Genomic DNA, 10,135 nt, shown 5'->3' on the forward strand with positions numbered 1-10,135 from the left:
TGCCTTTTGCAAGTGAACTCGCGAACACAATTAACATTCTCATCAGCTGTTTCTATCAAGTTCAGGAGAAGAAGCACCAAAACAAACGTTCTCAGCCTTTGATTTCGAAGAGGAAGCCATGTTGTCTAAGCCCTCATTCCAGGATCAGAGAATTCACCCTTTCAGCTCAGACAGCCTGGAAAAAGCCATCAAGAGAACCAAAATAATTACGTTAGATTTGTGTGCGCTTTATCGGGCTCAATTACTTTCGTTTGTCTTACTGGAAGGAAACGCCTCGGGAAAGATAAACGTTGTTGGCCTGCTTGAAGGAGACGTTTTGGTATCAGTACAACGATAAATGTAAATTTATTGTAGCTCTCTGCAAGGTCCATAATCTCTTCATAACATTGACATGAGACGAAATCTGCATAAAACATAATTGCGAAGCTAATTAAATGTCATTCAAGATATAATAATTTACAGAGCCGAAATTTCAAGTGTTCAAAAATGAAAAATCGTGAATCCCAATACAGCTCAATTATCTTACAACGAGATGATTCGTCTTCGTTTTCAGATGACGTTAGGTTAGATGTAACAATAGGTTACGACAACAGTGATTGCATTCTGGCAATCAATGCTTCACTTGTATCATCTGTATTCAAACAATGACTGCTGGAACATCAATGCTATGCATCCAGTTCCTTTATCCACATATAGAATCTAAAATCTAGACTCGGGCATAGACTGCATCGTGGAACAGTCATCGTAGAACCTTCGAAACTGTGCATGAATCTTCGTCTTTAATGTCAAAAGCCACGTTCAGTCCTTTCTTTAGAAATCCTTTGTTTTGCGTCTTCTTGTCGTTATGTTTCTCTCTCCGTCTGTGTCTCCATGACCCCATGTGTCTATTATTGATCACTCCGAACACGAGACGATGAGGAAAAACTGAAGTCAGGAATTATAAAGGTGGAAATAAAATAAAATGTCCGTGAAATGTAAGCAATGAACATTAGCTGTTTGGAAGCATAGAGTGAAGAAGGTTAACTGAGAGATTAGAGGGGAGGAGATGAGAATATTGAACTGAAGGCAGAGTAACAATGTACAGATGTACAGAAAGAAGAAACAATTCCGACCAGCCCAAAAGTGAATCCTACCAGATGGGGATCCTTTGTTTCAATCAGCACTGTACTCTGGCCTGAGCTGTGTGCGTGTGTAATTTGTTTGACGTTGTAAATATTGCATTTAGGTAATCCGTATCAATGGGTTAACGTGATGATCACCTCAGAGGCAGAGATTGACAATAAAGTGGCGAAAAATATCGCGATGAAAAATGCAAGAATTTCACCATGCAAAGACATCATCACAGATTTACCACACCCAGGTCCACCTCAGGAGCTGCACCACCACACTCCCCCAAAACCAAAGTGCACAATCACTGATTGGAGACATGGGCCCATGGACAAACCTCACACGGACCCAAATATTGATTGAGCAAGGTGGGGTACTGTGCTTCGAGCGTTCGAATGTCTTTCTTACTGCTGAGGACGTTGATTTGGCTGCACATGCCAGCACATTTCCGAGGCAGCAGAATCGAGAGGAGAGCTGAATGTCTTTTTTTTTACTTTTGTTTTGATGTTTTAATTCCCCCGTCAACTCTTGTGTTCTATTTCTCTCACATTTTTAGTCACCCTCTCCACCTCTGTATGTTTCCCCATAAGGATTCTCCACAAATCACTGGTTTTATGAAATCCTGCCGTTGCCTCTCCTCCTTCTACACTCCTTGTTTCTGTCTCTCATTCCAGGTCACACTTTCTGCTTCACAACCTATATTACTCCCCTCCCTACCCCCGTCTCCTTTTGACCATATCCCTGACTCTGCTTTCTCTACTGTCCTGGATATAAACTGCAGCTTCAGTGGATCATCAATGAGCGAGCCGCTCGCGATGTGGAATGGGCCCATGATGAGGGATCCTGTTTGGCTGTGGTCACTTCAGAACCTGAAGCAAACTGAGTGTGGTAATGAGTCCCCGAAACCCGGGAATCACCTTCACGGTAATCACAGAGATGTTATCATTGGGTTGGCCTTCTCACTACCGACATAATACGAGCAAACAATTAGTAATGGGTTCTGTGTTGAATAGAAAAGTTCTTACTTTTTACTACTGTTAAGCATGTTTTATGTTGCAATTTTGGGCATCATGTGCCGCATTTTACCAAACCAGTGAACAAACCAGGAATTCTATGATTCTCTGAATGAGCGGTACAACGTATTTTATGTGAAGAATTTGTGACTGCTTTTATTTTGCAGATGTGCTTTGATTAGCTCCCCACAGGCATTTAAATAATCCACTTACCCGTCAAACCCGAGCTGCTAGATGCCAACTCTTTTGTTTTGGCTGTCCAATTCCAATTAGCTTAGCTTCCGTACAGTAGAATGCATTCACAGATACATTATCGCAGATTTAACTTATGGCATTCAGATGAAATTGTATGAAACTTATCTGTATGTTCGAGTAAAGTATTTAAAAATTAAAATGAAAACACATCTTCATTGTGATGGTTCATTTTTTCCTGTAGAGGCGAGGTGTTTTAAACATTTGGTGCACGTTTAACACAGGTCAAAGCAGCAGAACAACCAGACACAGCAACAAGTGTTCTCAATAAAACAACGACGTAATACTGGGTCGAACAATTCAATTAGTACATTACCTGGAATCATAAACAGTTCAAGTTTGGCTACTCAGTTCAAATTTTAATCAGAATAAAATGTACATTTCAATTCAAATTTTAATTGCGTCCCTTGAAAGTCTTAAAAACAATGACCCAATCAGATGCTCTGGGGTATGAGACGGGGGATATTGAGCAGTTGAAAGGAGGACTGCCAAGTTCTTGCAGATAACAATCTTCTTGAAAAAATATATCTCAGGAAAATACCTTTTCGATCTGCGACCTGTGACACAGAACGTCCAAACAAGGAAAAAAAGACACGGAAAGATCCGAAGACAAGAACCTACAACTGCCTGGTTTTGAGAAAAAAAGTGTTATTTTGTAAAGCTTAATTGGGAGTTTTATCTGAATAGTATTATCGAAGGGAACGTCAACATGGGTAATAGAAATACATTCTCAATCGTGGATTGTTAATTATTCTCTCTTTTACTTCAAAAAATAAGTTCTTAATTTTTACTTTGTGTGGTTCTTGACCAATCGAATTGTTGCAGACTCCTGTACGGCATAAATCGTTTCTGTGTTGCTGGTTTATAGTAAGCAGGAAGGTTCACGCTGTGTCGTAACGAGTCTAAACAAATTTGGCAATGTAAGTGTGCATCTGTGCAGTTCGTTGAGTGCACTGGAGATTTGCACCATTCATGACCTGGATGAAGTGATTCTCCCCGCCGCGATCTGAATCTCCAAAAGCAAAGCATATCACGAAGTTCACCCTCATTCATAGCTGTCAGGATTCGAACCTGCGTGGGAATGCCCCAATGAATTTCAAGTCCATCGCCTTAACCACTCGGCTACAACTACAGATGGACTGTGCGCGCTTTTATTTCCAGGTCTCTCCCTCTAGGGAGCTTAGCAGTAGTGAATCATTGTTTGGTTTATTTGAATTCAAAAACCACAGCTTTCAAATCGATGAAATGTCGGGACAAAGTGGGTCTGGGTGTTCCACCCCGATAGCTGGAATCGATATTCAGCTTAAAAGAAGGCGGACATTGCAGGAAAATACTGAGCAGGATCAAGGCTGGGAAAAGGCAATTCAACGTTTCAGAACTTCTTCAGAACGTTATCAGAGCTCCGCTTTCTCCCAGTAGTACTGGCAAACCTGTTGACTTTCCGCAGAATTTTCTATTTTTCTTTCAGATTCCCAACATCCACAGTCCTTTACATTAACCATTAAAACAATACAGAAATTCCGTTGCGGTTCTGGATAAGATTCCTGTTGGGGAACATTTTCCTGATCACATTAAAAACCCGGAGCTATGTAGGAAAGAAAACAATGAAGTAGGAGCAATGAGAGATCCAACCCTGGGACGTCCCAAATCACCAACCGTTCGGTTAATGGATGAACGTGTTGACCAATTACGCAACAGACACGGGTGAACTGACTCGTTGCACGATTCATGAAAGTCTTTTCACGAATTCAAACTTCAGCCTGCCCCTCCCAAATTGATTGTTGTTCTCTATCAGTTTTACTATTCCAAAATAAATCCTGGAACATTCACTGTAATGAAATGGCAACAGTCCTGTACCCTCTGCAAACACATCCATGTCACAGAAACCAACTTTTCTACAACCGGAGTCTTGCTTTCTTCGAGACTTTTTGGTAACTTGTTTGTACACTAGTTTTCTCGTGGTCCTGTAGCCGTGGCGAGGTTTGAATTCCTGACGCGCAGGAACGAAAATCCTTTCAATGTCTCAGATTGGTTCAAGTCCAGAGAACAACAGAGTCAACGTTCCAGCCTCTTAAAGACTAACTCTGTTAAGTTGGACAATCTATCCTTCGTTCTCCTCAGATTCCGCTTCCCAAAGATATTCTAAAGTTTCCCAAAGCTGGAGACATGAGTTTACTGTTATTTTTCCTTTTTTTAAACCTGCCAACTGGCGATATTTTCCCAAAACCTCTTGGCAATCCTCCGCCTTACATTATGTCCAGCGATGAGCAAACCCCTTTTGTCGAGAAATTACTGAGGTTGGGATTCTTCTCTTTGGAAAAAGGAAGGTTAACTGAAGATTTTCATGGTCTGTTTATACTGATGGGTGAGGGCGCAGTGCGGAGGGGTGGGTTGATGTTCTGGAAGAAATGTTGCCAACGATCAGGGTCAGTTTCCAGAGGACTGGGACTTAAGATATGGAATGAAAAACGACATTTGCGTAGAGTATAAAGAGCCTAATCTCAGGGGAACCGTTAATCATTTAAGACACAGACGAGGAGGATATTATGTCTTTCAAAGAGTAGAAAACCTGCAGAATTCTTTACAATGGAAGGCTGTCAAGGCTGAGTATAATCAAGGCTGAGACGGCGAGACAATTCGTCACTTTGGGAATCAAGAAGAATGGGGATAAGGCGGAAAAGTGCAGTTAAGAATTAACCAAATCAGACATGACCTCATTAAAAGGTGGAGCTGAACTGATGGGACGAATGGCTTCCATCTGTTCCAATATCTTATCTGTCATTTGGAAACCGCGAGAGACCATTATGAAGAAAGAGATTGCAGAACGTTGAGAAAAGATGATTGGAGTCAAACTGAGTCAACATCATTTGTTGAAAGGAAAAACACACTTGACAACTTTGCCACAGTTCTTTGATCATATTACAAGTAGAGTTGATCAAATTTTGGTAGGCATTCCATAAGGGACCATATCAAAAGCCAATGCATAAGGTAGGAGTTCTCGGTGTTGAGCAAAAAAAAGGTCAGGATAGTCCGTTATTTATTTAGTGGAAGAAACAGAATCTGGATTAATGCGTATTTCTCAAATTGTAAAACTGTAATTAGCAAAGTGCTGGAATGGTCAGTCATAGGACTTCAATGATTTATACCTGCATTAATGACTTGGTGGAATTGGCAGAGTGGAATGTGTCCAGATTTACTGACGATACACAATAGGTGGGAGGGCATTTTGTGATGAGGACAGCGGAATCTGGAAATGGATAGTGACAGGTTGAATGGGTGGTCAAAATCTTTGCAGGTTCAATTGCATGTTGGGCGTTTGAGTCGGGCACATGGTAGGAAGAGTCAAAAGACTGACTGCCATTAAAATCAAGAGAAACTCCAAAAAGTGCTGTACGGAAGAGTCTGGGTGCCCTTGTGCATGAAACAAAGGTGAGTGACAGACTGATGTTTTTTTTCTGCTCAAAGGAATGTTCTTTCCTAATGCTCATACTGAAAGAGATGATGTCCCAGGAAATGACTGAACTGAAAGAGCCCTGCAAATTAATCGAAAACCAAGACATGTCTCTTGCTGTTCTTGGGACATAGCTGATGTATTGTTTACACATCTCTAAACTTTATTGAAAATGGTGTCAGGAAAGGGAGAGAGAAAATTAAGGACACCCATGATTATTAGGTGAAAGTGAGTCTTGCAGATGCTGGAGATTAGATTCAATAATGTGGTGCTGGAAATGCACAGCATGTCAGGCAGCATCTGAGGAGCAGGAAAATCACGTTTCATGCAAAAGCCTTCGATCAGGAATTTGGTTGGAAGCCTCGAGTGTGGAGAGATAAATATGAGAGGATGGGGCCGGGCTGAAGGTAGCTGGGAAAGCAATAGGTGCACGGAGGAGGTTGTAAAGTTGATAGTTTGGAGGGGAGGATGATGCACATGGATGGGAAGGAAATGGGACAGATGGGACAGGTCATAAGGACGGTGCTGAGCTGGAAGTTTTGAAGTGCGGTAAGGTGGGGGAAGGGGAAATGTGGAAACTGGTGAAATCCCAATTGATGCCATGGGGTTGGAGATTCCCGATGTGGAGATTTAGCTTTAGAACATAGAACAAGCGAAAAATACAGCGCAGCGCAGCGCAGACCCTTTGGCTTTCGATGTTGTGCCGACCTGTGAACTAATCTAAGCTCATCCACCTATATTATCCCACCATCATCCATGTGTTTATCCAAGGATTATTTAAATCTCCATAATTTAACTGAGTTAACGGCATTGACAGGCAGGGCATTTCACGTCCTTACTACTCTCTGAGCAAAGAACCTGCTTCTGACATCCGGCTTAAATCTATAATCCCTCAATTTGTAGTAATGACCACTCGTAAAAGCTGACATCATCTTCCTAAGAAAAAGACTTCCACAATCTACCCTATCTAATCCTCTTACCATCTTGTAACTCTCTGGAGTAGGTTTGATCGCTGCACTGTAGGTTTGATTCAAACCTACAGCTCAGCGAGCAGACCTACAGCCGAAACCTCAACCTGAGCTACAAACCTTCACAAACCTTGCAAAAACCTTGTAACTCTGTATCAAACCCGCTCTCAGACTTCTTCTTTCCAATCAGAACAGACCCAAGTCTCTCAGGTTTTCCTGAGAAGACTTTTCCTCCAGAATAGGCAATATCTTGTTAAATCTCGTCTGCAACGTTTCCAATGCTTCCACATCCTTCCTGGAATGGGGCGAATGGCAGTTCAAAATATTCCAAGTGGAGCCACACAAGTGTTTTGTATAGTTGCAGCATGACATTATGACTCAGGAACTCAACCCTCTGCCAATGAAACCGAAAACAAGGTATTCCTTCTTAGAAGCACGGTGGCACAGTGGTTAGCACTGCTGCGTCACAGCGCCAGAGACCTGGCTTCAATTCCTGCCTCAGGTGACTCTTTGTGTGGAGTTTGCACATTCTCCCGGTGTTTGCGTGGGTTTCGTCCCACAATCCAAAAAATGTGCAGGTCAGTTGAATTGGCCATGCTAAATTGCCTGTAGTGTTAGGGGAATGGGTCTGGGTGGGTCCCGATTCGGCGTGTCGGTGTGGACTAGTTGGGCAGAAGGGACTGTTTACACACTGTGATTAATCTAAAAAATAATAACCTGGCTGTAAACTTTCAGGAAAGTATGTACATGGACTCCAAGATCACTCTGCACATCCACATTACCAAGAATCCTTTCATTAACTCAGTATTCTGCCTTCCTGTTATTGTTCCCAAATTGAATTACCTCACATTTAACTGCATTGAACTTCATTTGCCACCTCTAAGAACAATTCTGCAGTTTATCCAAGCTCCCCTGCAACCTGGAACAAATTTCCACGCTGTCCACTACTCCACAAATTTTAGTCTTATCTGCAAGCTTACTAACCCATCCACCTATGCCTGCGTCTTAGACATTTACGAAAATAACAAACAACAGTGGTCCCAAAACAGATCTTTGTGCCACACCATTCGTGACTGGATTCCAGGCTGAATATTTTTCATTAGCCACCACTTGCTGCCTTCTAACAGAAAGCCAGTTTCTAATCCAAACTGCGAAACCATCGTCAATCCCATGCCTCTGCATTTTCTCCAACAGCCTAACATATGGAAGCTTATCAAAGGCTTTACAGGCGTCATGTACACCACGTCAAGTGCCCTACCCTCATCCACATGCTTGGTCACCTTCTCGAAAAACTCACGAAACCATGTTGACCCTCTGAAATCAAATTGTTGCTGGCTGAATGATTATACACCCTATCTTATTTACTCCATTCCATATTTTTTTTTCCTAAAAGAAAGGTAAGGCTCACTGGTCTATGATTACTTGGGTCATCTGTATCACCCTTCTTCAACAAGAGAATAACTTTTGTTATCCTCCAAACTTCGAGTGCTATTCCTGTAGACAATATCGAAATAAAGATCAAAGGCAAAGGCTCTGCAATCTCCTCCCTGGCTTCCCAGAAAATCCTTGGATAGATTCCATCCGACGCAGGGCACTTACCTATTTTCACACCTTCCAGAATTGTTAACAAGTCCTCCTTGTAAATCTCAGTCCCATCCAGTCTAGTGGCCTGTATCTCAGATTCTCCTCGACAACGTTGTCTTAAACCAGTATGAATACTAACAAAAAGTATTCATTTGGCGCCTTCCTTCCTCCTCTGACTTCACACACAATTCATCTCTACTATCTTTGACTAGTCCTAATCTTACTCTCGACATTCTTTGATTCCTCATACACACGTAGAAAGCCTTAGGGTTTTCTAAGATTTTATCCGCAAGCGATTTCTCATGTCCTCTCCTGGCTCTCTGGACTCTCTGTACAGGACGCTCGTAACTAACTTGTAACTCTCAATCGCCCTAACTGAGCCTTCACGTCAAATCCTAATATATGCTTCTACTTTCTCTTTACATGAGCTTCAAGTTATTTCGTAAACCACGGCTGCTTTGCTCCACAACTTCCTTCAGAAGTGACAGGTACACATTCATCAAGTACATGCAATATCAGTTCCTTGAATAAGCTCCACATTCCAATTGTGCTCATTCCATCCGTTTCCTTCCACATCAAGTGCAAACTAAATCTTGACAAATTTCATCCGAATTGCCTTTCCCTCAGATATAACTCTTTCCCTGCAGTATATAACTATCCCTTTCTAATGCTTAAGTAAACATACCGAACTGTGTTCACGATCACCAAATTGCTTACCTACCTCCACATCTTACACCGGGCCAGTCCGTTACTCAGTAACAAATCCGATGTGGCCTGTGACTGTTAATAAGAGGCAGTCTGGCCGCAGGTTATGGATATGTGTTGAGGATGAGGCAGGAATTCATCAAAGCTGACAGTGACAAATAGTTTTTCTGCTCACCTCCCTCTGTTTCCCTCACTCGCAGGAGACTGCTATGATCATTTGGTGCAGCAATTCACAGATGATATCTATGGTTGCTTCAAAACTTCTGAACACTGTGCAAGTGAGTAAAATAGTGCACCAGGACCAGGCTCAAATGACAGAGCCAAGAAAGCATGCATTGTCACAGGGCCAGAACTGACGGAACGGCGCTTTCTCTTTCCAATGCAAAAGGTTAGTGCTGAAAGGGCGGTCACTTTTGGAGGTTCAGTGCTGTGGGAGCTGACGGTGTCAGAGCATCAGTATTGAGGATGCAGAAACTCTCAGATGGTTAGTGCTGAAGGAGCGGTTACTGTAATTCGGTCAATGCTGAGGGAGTGGGCACAGTCAGATGGTTAGTGTTGAGGGAGCAGGCACTGTTGGAGGGTCAGTACTGAGCGAGAGGATACTATCACAGCGTCAGAGCTGAGTACTGCCATCGTCACCCGTTCAGTGTTGGAAGAGTGTGTGCTGTCGGAGGGTCAGTGCTGAGGGATGATATTTAATTTATTTCATGCTAATATTTCCAGTAACAAATCAAATGGCAGCTGGATATGCAAACTGTCCATTAAAAGATTCAATGGCAAGTTGTTGTGGTTCTGTTCGCCGAGCTGGGAATTTGTGTTGCAGACGTTTCGCCCCCTGTCTCGGTGACATCCTCAGTGCTTGGGAGCCTCCTGTGAAGCGCTTCTGTGATCTTTCCTCTGCCATTTGTAGTGGTTTGTATCTGCCGCTTCCGGTTGTCAGTTCCAGCTCTCTAGGAATTCCGTGGCTGTTCTCTGTTTGGGTTGTCCTATAATAGTAGTGTTGTCCCAGTCGAATTCATGATGCTTGTCATCTGCATGTATGGCTACTAAGGTTA

General features: G+C 42.5%; 1 non-coding gene across 1 annotated transcript; it reads right to left on the reverse strand.

Annotated features, from left to right (window-relative positions):
• Nucleotides 1–3,422: 3,422 nt before the first annotated feature.
• Nucleotides 3,423–3,504, reverse strand: trnas-uga (transfer RNA serine (anticodon UGA)). Its single transcript has one exon. It is a non-coding gene; the product is annotated as a tRNA-Ser (tRNA).
• Nucleotides 3,505–10,135: the final 6,631 nt, after the last annotated feature.

The sequence above is a fragment of the Chiloscyllium plagiosum genome, unplaced genomic scaffold (assembly GCF_037043375.1).
Source record: "Chiloscyllium plagiosum isolate Xiang-an unplaced genomic scaffold, Cpla_swu_hap1 HiC_scaffold_20, whole genome shotgun sequence".
Taxonomy (NCBI): domain Eukaryota; kingdom Metazoa; phylum Chordata; class Chondrichthyes; order Orectolobiformes; family Hemiscylliidae; genus Chiloscyllium; species Chiloscyllium plagiosum.